Consider the following 16,926-nt stretch of genomic DNA (forward strand, 5'->3'; position numbering starts at 1 on the left):
TTTGTGGAGTTGAGGTACTGAACGACTATGGTTTAGCTAAATGCCCCTCCTCCTGCCCTTTTAAGAAACTATGGCATGGTAAAAGAACCAAATCTGTCTTGGAATTGTGAGAGTTTCCCATCGGGATTTATCAACAACCAGAGTCTGGCAACGGAAGGCAGTTCAGCTTCTCAGACTCGGAGTTATCAGCTGTTTAGGGACACGTGTCAGTAACAATAATGGACAGGAATATCCCCTTCTCTCTCAATAACCAGTCACAGATTATCTCCCAACAACACTGAAAGGAAGAGAAAAGGAATTATTTTGCAATAATGTTACACCTTTCAAGAATCCTCGAGGGCTGTTGAGTCAATCAGTTAATAGCTGCAATTCTGACTAGGCAGATCAGAAATCAGTTTGCTCCATGATCAACTCCCTGGGGGTGAGCCACAAACCAGGCTTTGAACAGGACTAGGAGAAAGCGAGGTCTGCAGATGCTGGAGATCAGAGCTGAAAATGTGTTGCTGGAAAAGCGCAGCAGGTCAGGCAGCATCCAAGGAGCAGGAGATTCGACGTTTCGGGCTTAAGCCTTTCTTCAGGACGATTCCTGAAGAAGGGCTTATGCCTGAAACGTCGAATCTCCTGCACCTTGGATGCTGCCTGACCTGTTGCGCTTTTCCAGCAACACATTTTCAGCTTTGAACAGGACTAGCCATTGTAAATACAGCGGCCACAAGGAGGTGGTGGTTAGCAATGCTAGATGGCTGAAGATGAAATAATTGATGTAAATCAGTCGATGCGGATTTCCAACATGTAGAACATAGAACATAGAACAATACAGCACAGAACAGGCCCTTCAGCCCACGATGTTGTGCCAAACATCTATCCTAGATTAAGCACCCATCCATGTACCTATCCAATTGCCGCTTAAAGGTCGCCAATGATTCTGACTCTACCACTCCCACGGGCAGCGCATTCCATGCCCCCACCACTCTCCGGGTAAAGAACCCACCCCTGACATCTCCCCTATACCTTCCACCCTTCACCTTAAATTTATGTCCCCTTGTAACACTCTGTTGTACCCGGGGAAAAAGTTTCTGACTGTCTACTCTATCTATTCCTCTGATCATCTTATAAACCTCTATCAAGTCACCCCTCAACCTTCGCCGTTCCAACGAGAAAAGGCCGAGAACTCTCAACCTATCCTCGTACGACCTATTCTCCATTCCAGGCAACATCCTGGTAAATCTTCTCTGGACCCTCTCCAAAGCTTCCACATCTTTCCTAAAGTGAGGCGACCAGAACTGCACACAGTACTCCAAATGTGGCCTAACCAAAGTCCTGTACAGCTGCAACATCACTTCACGACTCTTGAATTCAATCCCTCTGCTAATGAATGCTATACACCATAGGCCTTCTTACAAGCTCTATCCACCTGAGTGGCAACTTTCAAAGATCTATGTACATAGACCCCAAGATCCCTCTGTTCCTCCACCTGACTAAGAACCCTACCGTTAACCCTGTATTCCGCATTCTTATTTGTTCTTCCAAAATGGACAACCTCACACTTGGCAGGGTTGAACTCCATCTGCCACTCCTCAGCCCAGCTCTGCATCATATCTAAGTCCCTTTGCAGCCGACAACAGCCCTCCTCACTGTCCACAACTCCACCAATCTTCATATCATCTGCAAATTTACTGACCCACCCTTCGACTCCCTCATCCAAGTCATTAATAAAAATTACAAACAGCAGAGGACCCAGAACTGATCCCTGCGGAACTCCACTTGTAACTGGGCTCCAGGCTGAATATTTACCGTCTACCACCACTCTCTGACTTCGACCGGTTAGCCAGTTTTCTATCCAATTGGCCAAATTTCCCTCTATCCCATGCCTCCTGACTTTCCGCATAAGCCTACCATGGGGAACCTTATCAAATGCCTTACTAAAATCCATGTACACTACATCTACTGCTCTACCCTCATCCACATGCTTGGTCACCTCCTCAAAGAATTCAATAAGACTTGTAAGGCAAGACCTACCCTTCACAAATCCGTGCTGGCTGTCCCTAATCAAGCAGTGTCTTTCCAGATACTCATAAATCCTATCCCTCAGTACCCTTTCCATTACTTTGCCTACCACAGAAGTAAGACTAACTGGCCTGTAATTCCCTGAGTTATCCCTATTCCCTTTTTTGAACAGGGGCACAACATTCGCTACTCTCCAGTCCCCTGGTACCACCCCCGTTAACAGTGAAGACGAAAAGATCATTGCCAACGGTACTGCAATTTCCTCTCTTGCTTCCCACATAATCCTAGGATATATCCCGTCAGGCCCGGGGGACTTGTCTATCCTCAAGTTGTTCAAAATGTCCAACACATCTTCCTTCCTAACAAGTATCTCTTCTAGCTTACCAGTCCGTTTCACACTCTCCTCTTCAACAATACGGTCCCTCTCGTTCGTAAATACTGAAGAAAAGTACTTATTCAAGACCTCTCCTATCTCTTCCGACTCAATACACAATCTCCCACTACTGTCCTTGATCGGACCTACCCTCGTTCTCGTCATTCTCATGTTTCTCACATACGCATAAAATGCCTTGGGGTTATCCTTGATCCTATCTGCCAAGGATTTTTCATGCCCTCTCTTAGCTCTCCTAATCCCTTTCTTCAGGTCCCTTCTGGCTATCCTGTATCCCTCCACTGCTCTGTCTGAACCCTGTTTCCTCAACCTTATGTAAGCCTCCTTCTTCCTCTTTACTAGACATTCAACCTCTCTCGTCAACCAAGGCTCCCTCACACAACCATTTCTTTCCTGCCTGATAGGTCATACATTTCAAGGACACGTCGTATCTGCTCCTTGAAAAAGTTCCACATTTCCACCACATCCTTCCCTGACAGCCTATGCTCCCAACTTATGCTCCTCAAATCCTGTCTTACAGCATCGTAATTTCCCTTCCCCCAATTGTAAAATCTACCCTGTTGTGCGCACCTATCTCTCTCCATAACCAAGGTGAAAGTCACAGAATTGTGGTCACCATCACCAAAATGTTCACCCACTAACAAGCCCATCACTTGTTCCGGTTCATTACCGAGTACCAAATCCAATATGGCCTCCCCTCTGGTTGGACAATCTACATACTGAGTTAGAAAAGCTTCCTGTACACACAGCACAAACACCGCCCCATCCAATCTACTTGATCTAAAGAGCTTCCAATCAATATTTGGGAAGTTGAAGTCGCCCATGACTACGACCTTGTGGCTTCTGCACCTTTCCAAAATCTGTTTCCCAATCTGTTTCTCCACATCCCTGCTGCTATTGGGGGGCCTATAGTAAACACCCAACAAGGTGACTGCACCTTTCCTATTTCTGACTTCAGCCCATTCTACCTCCAAAGGCAGATCCCCCTCAAACTTCCTTTCTGCAGCCGTTATACCATTTCTAATTAGCAATGCCACCCCCCCTCCTTTTTTAACACCCTCCCTAATCTTACTAAAACATCTGTAACCAGGAACCTCCAACAACCATTCCTGTCCCTCATCTATCCACGTTTCCGTGATGGCTACAACATCGTAGTCCCAGGTACCGATCCACGCCTTAAGTTCACCCACCTTATTTCTGATACTCCTTGCGTTGAAGTATACGCACTTGAGCCCATCTCTGTGTCCGCAAGTATTCCCTGTCAGTGCTACCTTCTCCACAGCCTCCCTACATTCTTGGACATCCTGACAAACAGCTAGCTTACTTGCTGGACTACAAGTCCGGATCTCATCCCTCTGCCAAATTAGTTTAAATCCCCCCGAAGAGTGCTAGCAAACCTACCCCCCAGGATATTGGTGCCCTTCTGGTTCAGGTGCAACCCGTGCTGTTTGTACAGGTCCCACCTTCCCAGAATGCAGTCCAATTGGCCAAATACCTGAAGCCCTCCCTCATACACCATCCTTGCAGCCACGTATTCCTTGCCTCACTGTCACGTGGCACCGGCAACAACCCAGAGATGACAACTCTGTCTGTCCTAGCTTTTAGCTTCCAGCCTAACTCCCTGAGCTCTTGAATGACCTCCCCACCCCTCTTCCTACCTATGTCGTTGGTGCCAATGTGTACCACGACTTCTGGCTGCACACACTCTCCCTTAAGGATCCTGAAGACACGGTCCGAGACGTCTCGGACCCTGGCACCCGGGAGGCAACAAACCATCCGAGAGTCTCGCCCATGTCCACAGAACCGCCTATCCGTCCCTCTAACTAGAGAGTCTCCTATAACTAGCGCTCTCCTCCTCTCCCCCTTTCCCTTCTGAGTCTCAGAGCCAGACCTCACGCCACAGACCCCGTCACTGCAGCTTACCCCTGCAAGGCTGTCCCCCTCAACAGTTTCCAAAGCTGTATACTTATTGTTTAGGGAACCGACCACAGGGGAACCCTGCACTGCCTGCTTCTTCCCCTTCCCACCTCTAACTGTTACCCAGCTACCTCTGTTCTCCGGCGTAACTATGTCCCTGTAGCTTCTATCAATCACCCTCTCCGCCTCTCGAATAATCCTCAGTTCATCCAACTCCAGTTCCAGTATTTGATAATGTGCCACACAGCAATTTAATACACAAGAGTTGAAGGACTCCTCACCACAGTGGCTCAGTGGTTAGCACTGCTGCCTAACAGCGGCAGGGACTAGGGTTCAATTCCAGCCTCGGATGACTGTCTTGTGTGGAGTTTGCACATTCTCCCCGTGTCTGTGTGGGTTTCCTCTGGGTGCTCTGGTTTCCTCCCACAGTCCAAAGACGTGCAGGTTAGGGTGGATTGGCCAGGTTAAATTGCCCACAGTCTCCAGGGAAATGTAGGTTACTGGGATGAATCACAAAATCCCAAAGTGTGGAAACAGGCCCTTCGGCCCAACAAGTCCACACCACTCCTCTGCAGAGTATCCCACCCAGACCCATTCCCCTGCCCTATTTTTCTACATTTCCCCCTGACTAATGTACCTAACCTACACATCCCTGAGCACTATGGGCAATTTAGCTTGGCCATCAAACTTGCATAACTTTGGTTTGTGGGAGGAAACCCACACAGACATGTGGAGGACATGCAAGCTCCATGCAGACCTAAGGCTGGAATCGAACCCAGGTCCCTACTGTTGTAAGGTAGCAGTGCTAACCACTGAGCCATAGAGCAGAGGGTGGGCTTGGGGGTGATGTTCTTCGGAGGTTGGTGTCAACTCGATGAGCTGAATGGCCTGTTTCCACACATGAGGGATTCTATGCTTCAAAAGCAACTCAGAGCTGGGACTTCAGCAGCAAGTGTTTCCAGACTCGCTGAAGCCTGTCCACCGTCTACAAGGCACTAGTCAGGAGGGTGATGGAATACTATTCACTCACTTGGATGAGTGCAGCTTCAACAACACTCAAGAAGTTCAACGTCATCGAGGGCAAAGCAGCCACTTGATTGACAGGACATTCTTCAACTTTAACCCCCATCACTGACTCTCAGGAGCAGGAGTGTGTACCATTTACAAGATGTACTGCTGCAATTCACCAAGGCATCTTCCAATAGACGAAGTCTCTTCCCTGGGCTGGGGAGAGTCCACAAGTAGAGGTCATTGGTTAGGGTGAGAGTGTAAAGATATAAAAGAGACCTAAGGGGCACGTTTTTCAGGCAGAGGTTGGTACATGTATGGAATGAGCTGACAGTGGAAGTGTTGGAGGCTGGTACAAAGCAATATTTAAAAGGCATTTGGACAGGTATATGAACAGGAAGGGGTTAGAGGGATATGGGCCAAGTGCTGGCAAATGGGACTAGATGGGATTGGGATATCTGGTCGGCATGGACGAGCTGAACCGAAGGGTCTCTGCATGAAAATGTTGCCCCTTAGGTCCCTTTTATATCTTTCACCTCTCACCCTAAACCTATGTCTTCTAGTTCTGGACTCCCCCACCCCAGGGAAAAGACCTTGTCTATTTATCCTATCCATGCCTCTCATGATTTTATAAACCTTTACAAGGTCACCTCTCAGCCTCCGACCCTCCAGGGAAAACAGTCCCAGACTGTTCAGCCTTTCCCAATAGCTCAAATCCTCCAACCCTGGCAACATCCTTGTAAATCTTTTCTGAACCCTTTCAAATTTCACAACATCCTTCCAATAGGAAAGAGTTCAGAATTGCACGCAATTTTCCAAAAGTGGCCTAACCAATTCCTATACCACCGCAACATGACCTCCCAACTCCTGTACTCAATACTCTGACCAATAAAGGAAAGCATACCAAACGTCATCTTCACTATCCTATCTATCTGCGACTCCACTTTCAAGGAGCTATGAACCTGCACTCCAAGGTCTCTTTGTTTAGCAACACTCCCTCGACCTTACCATTAAGTGTATAAGTCCTGCTCTGATTTGCTTTTCCAAAACACGGCACCTCACATTTATGTAAATTAAACTCAATCTGCCACTCCTCAGCCCATTAGCCCATCTGATCAAGGTCCCATTGTAATCTGAGGTAACCTTATTCCCTGTCCACTTCACCTCCAATTTTGGTGTCATCAGCAAACTGCAGACTGTGGAGAAAGATGTGTAAGATATAGAATATCTGGAATAGTTGGTGTCATCTTGAAAAATGTCCATATTACAGAGGAGGTGGTGCTGAATGTCTTAAAATGCATACAAGTTATATAAGGTTCTCTGAGATTTCCCCCCCATTATTCTAAATTCCAGTGAGTACAAGGCCAGTAGATCCAGGCTTTTCTCATATGTCAGTCCTGCTATCCTGGAATCAGTCTGGTGAACCTTTGTTGGACTCCCTCAATAACAAGAATGTCGTACCGCGGACTAGGAGACCAAAACTGCACACAGTGCTCAAGGTGTGGTCTCACCAAGGCCCTGTACAACTCCAGCACATCTTTATTCTGATACTCAAATCCTCTCACTATGAAGGAGAACATGCCATTAGCTTTCCTCACTGCACGCTGCATGCCAATCTTCAGAGACTGTTCCATCATGACACCCAGGTCTCATTGCATCTCACCGTTTCCTAAACTGCCACCATTCAGATAATAAGCTGCCTTCCTGATTTTGTGACCAAAGTGACCTCACATTTATCCACAATATATTGAATTTGCCAAATATTTGCCCACTCAGCCAGTCTGTCCGAGTCACCCTGCAGCCTCTTAGCATCCTCCTCACAGCACACACTGCCACCCAGCTTTGTGTCATCTGCAGATTTGGAGATTGAGCATTCAATTCCTTCATCCAAATCATGAATGTATATTGTAAACAGCTGGGGTTCCTGTACTCGGTATCCCTCCAAGTGAAGGAATCTGAACATTGTACACTTTGCTTTCTTTGTGTATTATTGACTTTTATTTAGGACAGTTTCGGATGTATCAGGTTGTATCTGGGGCCATGGTTTGGCTTTGCCTGATATTGTAGGTTGACATGAACCTGTTGTTGTAGATGAAGGCATCATGACAAAGCTGGAATATCGCAGTATCATGAGTAGCCAGCAGATGGAAGCAAATGCCCAGTTTGTGGCGATTCAAGCAGTAACCTCAGTCACTGATGGTGGAGTCTTTCTGGGGTCTGAGTAATATGGGCTATGGTGAGACTTGTGGCAGAATCAAACAAGAAATCCAGGGAGGTCCATCTCAATATAGGGAGCATCTTACTTTTTTATGCATTTCAAAGGCAGAGTGCTGAAATTCCTCACTGGGCATTGGTGAGTTGCCAGTTGACTGTGACTATTATTTGTTAAATGTCTTGATGACAGCTCAGGAGAAAGTGAGGATTGCAGGTGCTAGAGATCAGAGTCAAAACATATGGCACTGGAAAAGCACAGTAAGTCAGGCCGCAACTGAGGAGCAGGGGAGTCGATGTTTCGGGCATAAGGACGGTCTATGTAGGGACGGGCGTCTCCTTCACTAAAGGAACCAGGCTGTGTTTCAGGGCTGCTCACTTGTTCTCTGATCTCTCACTCATTTTGTGCCTACTTTGGGGGCTTAGACCATCTATACCAAGTCCTGCCTTGCCTTTTCGTGCCAATTCACACAGTCACAGAACTAGTCAGCTTGCATTGCAAGGGGTTGGCTCTATGGCAGTAGGCTATATCAATCTCACCTCTGCACCATGTGCCAGCAGTTTGTATGGCAAACATATGGCATGCTTAGCAAGCCTTACCTGAGAATGGATATTCTGGCTAAGGAGGGAGTACAACAAAGGTTTAGCAGACTGAGGAAGGGAGCACCTGGAGTTTGTACCATGGAAAGTCCTCAAATTACCTTCCCGTAATTGGGTCTGAGGCTCCCTGTTTTCTTTCTGACTGTGAATCCAATCTCTAATTCCTCTTTATGTTAATAGGGGAGTTTATCAGCCACTGCATTGAGCTTCAGGAGGGTTGCAGCACAGAGAGAGGCCATTCGGCCCGCTGTGTGGAATGTATTCGCCCATTGTCACTCTCGGCCTTCTCCATGTAGCCCCGCATGTCCTCTCATGCCAAAGGGGCTCATCTTCCACCTCGTCAGACCGAAGGGTTTGAAAGACGCAGTGTTTTTGTCCCAGTGGGAAAGCTCTCCTGATTCAACACGCCAGGCAGACCGTGAGAGAGTTCCCTTACAAAGGACAAGCCTGTGTCAAACCTAATGGTAGAGACTTGGGAGTGTTAAAAGGAGAGTTTTTGGATTTCCTTAGCATCTTCGAGAGGTGTCCCTGGGCACAAAGTGAGCAGTAGAGCACCCTCGTAAACACAGCATCTGGTTCATGCACAGCAAGATCCCACAGCCCCAAAAATAACAGCAATCAACTGTTCTGTTTCTCCCTGGCTGAGAGATAAATAGTTACGATTTAATGTATAAATGTTATCTCCAAGAAAAAGATCCCTTCTCCCCCCGAAAGGGTAATGAGATCCTTTACATTTACCTCAGACCCCACCCGAAAGGCAGCATTGGCTGGGCACTGTGGAGGAGTAACACTGGGCTAGGACCAATCAATACAAGGTTCAAGTGGGATTTGAACTAACAACCTTCTTGCTTACAGGAAACACCTCTTCCCATTGATCTAAGGAGACTATTGGTTCTTTTGTGGGATGACGTGTTGCTGATTGGCCAGCGTTTATTGCCTGTCCCTAGCTGCCCCTTGAGAAGGTTGGGGTGAGCTGCCATCTTGAACTGCTGCAGTCCACCTGCAAAGGGTAGACCCACAATGTCCTTAGGGAGAGAATCCTGGGACTTGAATTGAATTGAATTTATTGTCAAGTGTACCGAGGCACAGTGAAAAGCTTTGTATTGCGAGCAATACAGGCAGATCACAGAGTTAAGTAGCATAGATAGTAAATAATAGATAAACAGCAGCAAAACCAAAAACCCAGGTACGGGTGAATGTTAAGAGTTTGTGATTCCATTCAGTATTCTAACAACAGTCGGGTAGAAACTGTTTTGAAACCAGCAGGTGCGTGTGTACCTTCTCCCCGATGGTAGAGTTGTAGAAAAACATTGCCAGGGATGGATTTTTGAGAATGCTGGCGACTTTCCTTGACAGCGGGCCTGGTATATGGATTTTATAGATGGGAGGTTGGCCTTTGTGATTGTCCGGGCCGAGTTCACCACTCTCTGTAACCGTCTCCGATCTTGAATGGTACAGCTTCCATAGCAGGTAGTGATACACCCAGTAAAAAGTGAGGTCTGCAGATGCTGGAGATCAGAGCTGAAAATGTGTTGCTGGTTAAAGCACAGCAGGTCAGGCAGCATCCAAGGAACAGGAAATTCGACGTTTCGGGCGCAAGCCCTTCATCAGGAATGTGATACACCCAGACAAAATGCTCTTGATGGCGCATCTGTAAAAATTGGCAAGGGTATTCGTCATCATGCTAAATTCCCTCAGCCGCCTGAGGGAGAAGAGATGCTGTATCACAGGTAGAGGTAGAATCCAAGGAAAGTGATGGGACCAGACGGAGTACCAGGCTGTGCACTCAGAGCATGCACAGATCAACTGGCAGAGGTCTTCTCGGACATCTCCAACCTCTCCCTGCAGTTGCCTTGGACGTCCTCAAACCTTGCTTGTGGCAATATGGGCACAGCAGTTACTAGAGCACATTTTGACCCAGAGACACCGAAGGAACAGCGATATATTTCCAAGTCAGGATGGTGAGTGGCTGAGGGGGAACTTGCAGGGGGTGGTGGTTCCAATGTATCTGCTGCCCTTGTCTTTCAAAATGGGAGGGTTATGTGTTTGCAATGTGCTGTTGATGGAGGCCTGGTAATTTAATACAGTCGTATGCGCTGCTGTTACTGTGTTTTGGTCATGGTGTGAATGTTGGGCGTGATGGATGTGTTTCGAAGAGTGTGGTGCTGGAAAAGCAAAGCAGGTCAGGCAGTATCCGAGGAGCAGGAGAGTCGACGTTTCGGGCATAAGCCCTTCATCAGAAATGATGCTCTAAACGCCAACACTCCTGCTCCGGGGATACTGCTTGACCGGCTGTGCTTTTCCAGCACCACACTGTTCAACTTTGATCTCCAGCATCTGCAGTCCTCACTTTCTCCTGGGTGACAGATATGATGCCAGTGGAACGGGCTGCTTTGTCCTGGATGGTGTCAAGCTTCTTGAGTGTTGTTGGAGCTGCCCCCATCCAGGCAAGTGGGGAGTATTCCATCACACTCCTGACTTGTGCCTTGTCAATGGTGGACAGGCCTTGGAGAGTCAGGAGGTGAGTTACTCGCTGCAACATTCCCAGTCTCTCACCTGTTCTTGTAGCCAATGTATTTGTACGGGGGTTCAATTCAGATTTGGTCATTGGTAATCCCCAGGATGTTGACTGAGGGGATTTCAGAGTCAGCCGTTGAATGTCATATGATAGGTTGCTACAAGAGTGATGCACAAGGTGTATTGCACTGACAGAGGAGCTCCCTTGGTCGATATTAAATGTTCTCAAGGAAGAGACGGCCCAGCAGGAGGCCACTGTACACATTGGAACCAAATGACATAGGAAGGGAAAAGGTTGAGATTCTGAAGGGAGATTACAGAGAGTTAGACAGGAATTTAAAAAGGAGGTCCTTGGAAATGTATTATCTGGATTACTCACCGTGCTAAGAGCTAGTGAGGGTAGAAATATGAGGATAGAGCAGATGAATGCACGGCTAAGGAGCTGGTGAATGGGAGGAGGATTCACGTTTTTGGATCATTGGAATCGCTTCTGGGGTAGAAGTGACCTGTACAAGAAGGACAGATTGCATCTGAATTGGAAGGGGTCTAACATACTGGCAGGGAGATTTGCTAGAGCTGCTCGGGAGGATTTAACCTAGTAAGGTGATGGGGGGTGAGACACAGGGACAGAGTGAGGAAAGAGATCAGTATCAGACTGGTACAGTTGGGAAAAGGTGTGAGTCAAACAGTCAGGGCAGGCAGGGACAAAGCAGAGAACAAGGTAGGACTGATAAATTAAACTGCATTTATTTCAAGGCAAGAGGCCTAACAGGGAAGGCAGATGAACTCAGGGCGTGGTTAGGAATATGGGGCTGAGATATCATAGCAATTACAGAAACATGGCTCAGGGATGGACAGGACTGGCAGCTTAATGTTCCAGGATACAAATGCTACAGGAAGGATAGAAAGGGAGGCAAGAGAGGAGGGGGAGTGGCATTTTTGATAAAGGATAGCATTACAGCTGTGCTGAGGGAGGATATTCCTGGAAATACATCCAGGAAAGTTATTTGGGTGGAACTGAGAAATAAGAAAGGGATAATCATCTTATTGGGATTGTATTATAGACCTTAAAAATGTGTTGCTGGAAAAGCGCAGCAGGTCAGGCAGCATCAAAGGAACAGGAGAATCAACGTTTCGGGCATGAGCCCTTCTTCAGGAATGAGGAGGGTGTGCCAAGCAGGCTAAGATAGAAGGTAGGGAGGAGGGACTTGGGGGAGGGGCATTGGGAATACGATAAGTGGAAGGAGGTTAAGGTGAGGGCGATAGGCCGGAGAGGGAGTGGAGGTGGAGAGGTAGGGAAGAAGATCACAGGTCAAGAAAGCGGTGCTGAGTGTGAGGGTTGAGACTGAGAAAAGGTGGGGGGAGGGGAAATGAGAAAGCTGGAGAAATCTGAGTTCATCCCTTGTGGTTGGAGAGTTCCTAGGCGGAAGATGAGACGCTCTTCTTCCAGGCATCGTGTTGCCATGGTTTAGCGATGGAGCAGGCCAAGGACCTGCATGTCCTTGGCGGAGTGGGAGGGGGAGTTAAAGTGTTCAGCCACGGGACGGTTGGGTTGGTTGGTGCGGGTGTCCCAGAGGTGTTCTCTGAAACGTTCCGCAAGTAGGCGGCCTGTCTCCCCAATGTATAGGAGGCCACATCGGGTGCAGTGGATGCAGTAAATGATGTGTGTGGAGGTGCAGGTGAATTTGTGATGGATATGGAAGGATCCCTTGGGGCGTTGGAGGGAAATGAGGGGGGAGGTGTGGGCGCAAGTTTTGCATTTCTTGCGGTTGCAGGGGAAGGTGCCGGGAGTGGAGGTTGGGTTGGTGGAGGGTGTGGACCTGACAAGGGAGTCGCGGAGGGAGTGGTCTTTCCGGAATGCTTTGATGCTGCCTGACCTGCTGTGCTTTTCCAGCACCACATTTTTAAGCTCTGATCTCCAGCATCTGCAATCCTCACTTTCTCCTTGTATTATAGAGCCCCTAATGGTAAGGGAAATTGAGAAACAAATTTGTAAGGAGATCTCAATTATCTGTAAGAATAATAGGGTGGTTATGGTGGGGATTTTAACCTTCCAAACATAGATTGGGACTGCAATTGTGTTAAGGGTTTAGATGGAGAGGAATTTGTTAAATGTGTACAAGACAATTTTCTGATTCAGTATGTGGATGTACCTACTAGAGAAGGTGCAAAACCTGACCTATTCTTGGGGAATAAGGCAGGGCAGGTGACTGAGGTGTCAGTAGGGGAGCACTTTGGGGGCAGTGACCAAAACTTTATAAATTTTAAAATAGTAATGGAAAAGGAAAGACCAGATCTAAAAGTTGAAGTTCCAAATTGGAGAAGTCTAATTTTGATGGTATTAGACAAGAACTTTCAAAAGCTGATAGGGAGCAGATGTTCGCAGGTAAAGGGACGACCGGAAAATGGGAAGCCTTCAGAAATGAGATAACGAGAATCCAGAGAAAGGATATTACTGTCAGGGTGAAAGAAAAGTCTGGTAGGTATAGGGAATGCTGGATGACTAAAGAAATTGAAGGTTTGGTTACAAAAAAGAAGGAAGCATATGTCAGGTACAGACAGGATAGATTGAGTGAATCCTCTGAAGAGTATAAAGGCAGTGGGAGTATACTTAAGAGGGAAATCAGGAGGGCACAAAGGGGACATGAGATAGCTTTGGCAAAGGAGAGTCCAAAGGGGTTTTACAAATATACTAAGGACAAAAGAGTAACTAAGGAGAGAATAGGGCCCCTCAAAATTGTGTGGAGCCACAGGAGATGGGGGAGATACTAAACGAGTATTTTGCATCAGTGTTTACTATGGAAAAGGACATGGAAGATATAGAATGTGGGTAAATAGATACTGACATCTTGGAAAATGTCCATATTACAGAGGAGGAAGTGCTGGATGTCTTGAAACGCATAAAAGTGGATAAATCCTTAGGACCTGATCAGTTGTACCCTTAAACTCTGTGGGAAGCTAGGGAAGTGATTGCTGGGCCTCTTGCTGAGATATTTGTATCATCGATAGTCACAGGTGAGGTGCTGGAAGACTGGAGGTTGGCAAACATGGTGCCACTGTTTAAGAAGGGCGGTAAAGATAAGCCAGGGAACTATAGACCGGTGAGCCTGACCTCAGTGGTGGGCAAGTTGTTGGAGGGAATCCTGAGGGAAAGGATGTACATGTATTTGGAAAGGCAAGGATAGTCAACATGGCTTTGTGCGTGGGAAATCATGTCTCACCAACTTGATTGAGTTTTTTGAAGAAGTTACAAAGAGGATTGATGAGGGCAGAGTGGTAGACATGATCTACATGGACTTCAGTAAAGTGTTCGACAAGGTTCCCCATGGGAGACTGATGAGCAAGGTTAGATCTCATGGAATAAAGGGAGAACTAGCCATTTGGAAACATGTAAGGTAGAAGACAGAGTGTGGTGGTGGGGGGTTGTTTTTCAGACTGGAGGCCTGTGACCAGTGGAGTGCCACAAGGATCGGTGTTAGGTCCTCTACTTTTTGTCACTTATATAAATGATTTAGATGCGAGCATAAGAGGTAGAAGTTTGCAGATAACACCAAAATTGGAGATGTAGTGGACAGTGAAGAGGGTTACTTCAGATTACAACAGGATCTTGACCAGATGGCAAATGGGCTGAGAAGTGGCAGATGGAGTTTAATTTAGATAAATGTGAGGTGCTGCATTTTGGAAAGGCAAATCAGGGCAGCACTTATACACTTCATGGTAAGGTCCTAGGGAGTGTTGCTGAACAAAGAGATCTTGGAGTGCAGGTTCATAGTTCCTTGAAAATGGAGTCGCAGGTAGATAAGATAGTGAAGAAGGTGTTTGGTATGCTTTCCTTTATTGGTCAGAGTATTGAGTACAGGAGTTGGGAGGTCATGTTGCAGCTGTACAGGACATTGGTTAGGCCACTGTTGGAATATTGCACGCAATTCCTGTCTCCTTCCTACCGGAAGGATATTGTGAAACTTGAAAGGGTTCAGAAAAGATTTACAAGGATGTTACTAGGGTTGGAGGGTTTGAGTTTATGGAGGTTTATAAAATCATGAGGGGCATAGATAGGGTAAATAGACAAAGTCTTTTCCCTGGGATGGGGATGTCCAGATGCAAGGGGAAAGATATAAAAGAGACCTAAGGGGCATCTTTTTCATGCAGAGGGTGGTACGTGTATGGAATGAGCTGCCAGGGGAAGTGGTGGAGGCTGGTACAATTGCAACATTTAAGAGGCATTTGGATGGGTATATGAAGAGGAAGGGTTTGGAGGGAGATGGGCCGGGGTGCTGGCAGGTGGGAGTAGATTGGTTTGGGATATCTGGTCGGCATGGACGGGTTGGACCAAAGGGTCTGTTTCCACGCTGTACATCTCTACGACTCTAATTTAACATTCCAAAAACACTGCGGGATGAAGAGCAGGGGAGATGGTGGTGAATTGATAGTAACCAGAGGTTCAGCTTAATATTTTGGGGATGTTCATTCAAATTCCAGCCTTGCAGTGAGCAGTTTAAAGTCCAGTTGAAAAGCTAGCCTTCAGTAACAGATATTCTCTGATGAAGGGCTTTTGCCCGAAATGTCGATTTTACTGCTCCTCGATGCTGCCTGAACTGCTGTGCTTTTCCAGCACCACTCGAGTCTAGAATTCAGTAACAGTGACCAGGCTTGTAATGCTGGATCACTGATGCCTCTTAGGGAAGGAAACTTGCTGTTTTTATCTGGTGTGGCCTACCTGTGGCCCACAGAAAATACGGTTGACTCTTAATTGCCCTCTAAACAATTAGGAATGGCAATGATGCCCATGTCCTTGGGACCAAGTTAAAAATCACACAACACCAGGTTATAGTCCTGAAAGAACATCGCTCCAAATGCTAGTGCTTCCAAATAAACCTGTTGGACAACAATCTGGTGTTGTGTGATTTTTAACTTTGCCCACCCCAGTCCAACACCGGCACCTCCACATCATGTCCTGGGAAAGGAACAAGAGCCAAGAGTTTTCCTGATGTTACATCCAACATTATTGCCCCCAAACTGGGAATGTGGGGGGTTTGGGAGGGGTGGAGAAAAACCATCAAGTTCTCATTTGCGGTTGTGATGATTTTGGGGATCCCGCTGTGTGTGCTTGCTGTCCTGTGAATTCTGGGATCTTGCTGTGTGTGCTTGCTGTCCTGTTAATTTTGGTGGTGAACTGGGTGGATTTTCCTGCTCCTTGGTTGCTGTCTGACCTGCTGTGCTTTTCCAGCACTACACTCTGGACCCTGAGCTCCAGTATCTGCAGTCCTCCCTTTCTCCTGGGAGGGGCTTGCTTGTTTATTACTCCTGGTCTCTCAGGCAGCTCTGTCCCTTATTGATAACCCTGGCATCCAGGGTGTGGTAACTGAGGGGGCCAGGAGATAGCAGGGCTTGGCCCTGACCCGGAGTTCACCCTCTCTCAGCTCCTCCTTCCCCTCTCTGGCTGTCTCCGGAACCTCGTTCTGTTCTCGACTCAGCGGAAAACGTGATCTTCTGCATTGCAGGCGCTCTGCAAATGCAGGCTGTTGTTGCATGCTGTGAAACATTGTATCCTTCAGCGACGGCACGGGTTACAAATTTGCAGTTTGTGGCTATTTCCTTCCCCTATATCCCTCTCGGGGTTCGTGGGGGGATTAACACCTTAAAGGTACCAGGGTCGCCTCACCCGCCCCATCTCACCCCACAGACTGAGGGCAGGGACCATGGGATCTTGCTGTGCGCCGCATGTCCTACTGTGAGACCCTTCAAAAGGAGGGGAAGTTTCTGGGAAGCGGTCCTGGGTGTCGGCGACGTGCCCAAGGTGAAAGATAAATCAAAATTTTCCCCCTCCCTTCCCCTGGATGTACTGATCCACACAATCCAGGCAAGAGTCTGTCCTTAAATACTGCTACCGAAATGCAGCGTAGCTCTTCGGCCACAGGAGGAATCACAGCATGAAACAACCTCTCCATTGGTACCTCGGACAGGGGCTGTATCAGAGTCCCCCGGGGGGAGGACACTGTGGTCGGGTCAGAGCTGGCGATTTTCCTGGGCTCACTCTCCTCCCCTCCCCAGAGGTGATCCCGAGTGAAAGGACAGGATTGCATTCTCTTAGCGCCGCCCGACACTGAAAGCCCCCAGGGAGAGAGGAAACCCCGTTTGCTCAGAAAACAAATTCTGGAACTCAAACAAAACAAAACAGAAACTCAGCGGGTCTCTGCCCGAGACCGTCCAAATGTGGAGTCCAGTCACGCTCGGACTTTTCTTCAACAATTAGAGTTTTTGTCCCTGCTCTTGTT

This window comes from Hemiscyllium ocellatum, chromosome 47 (assembly GCF_020745735.1).
Source record: "Hemiscyllium ocellatum isolate sHemOce1 chromosome 47, sHemOce1.pat.X.cur, whole genome shotgun sequence".
NCBI classification, from domain to species: domain Eukaryota; kingdom Metazoa; phylum Chordata; class Chondrichthyes; order Orectolobiformes; family Hemiscylliidae; genus Hemiscyllium; species Hemiscyllium ocellatum.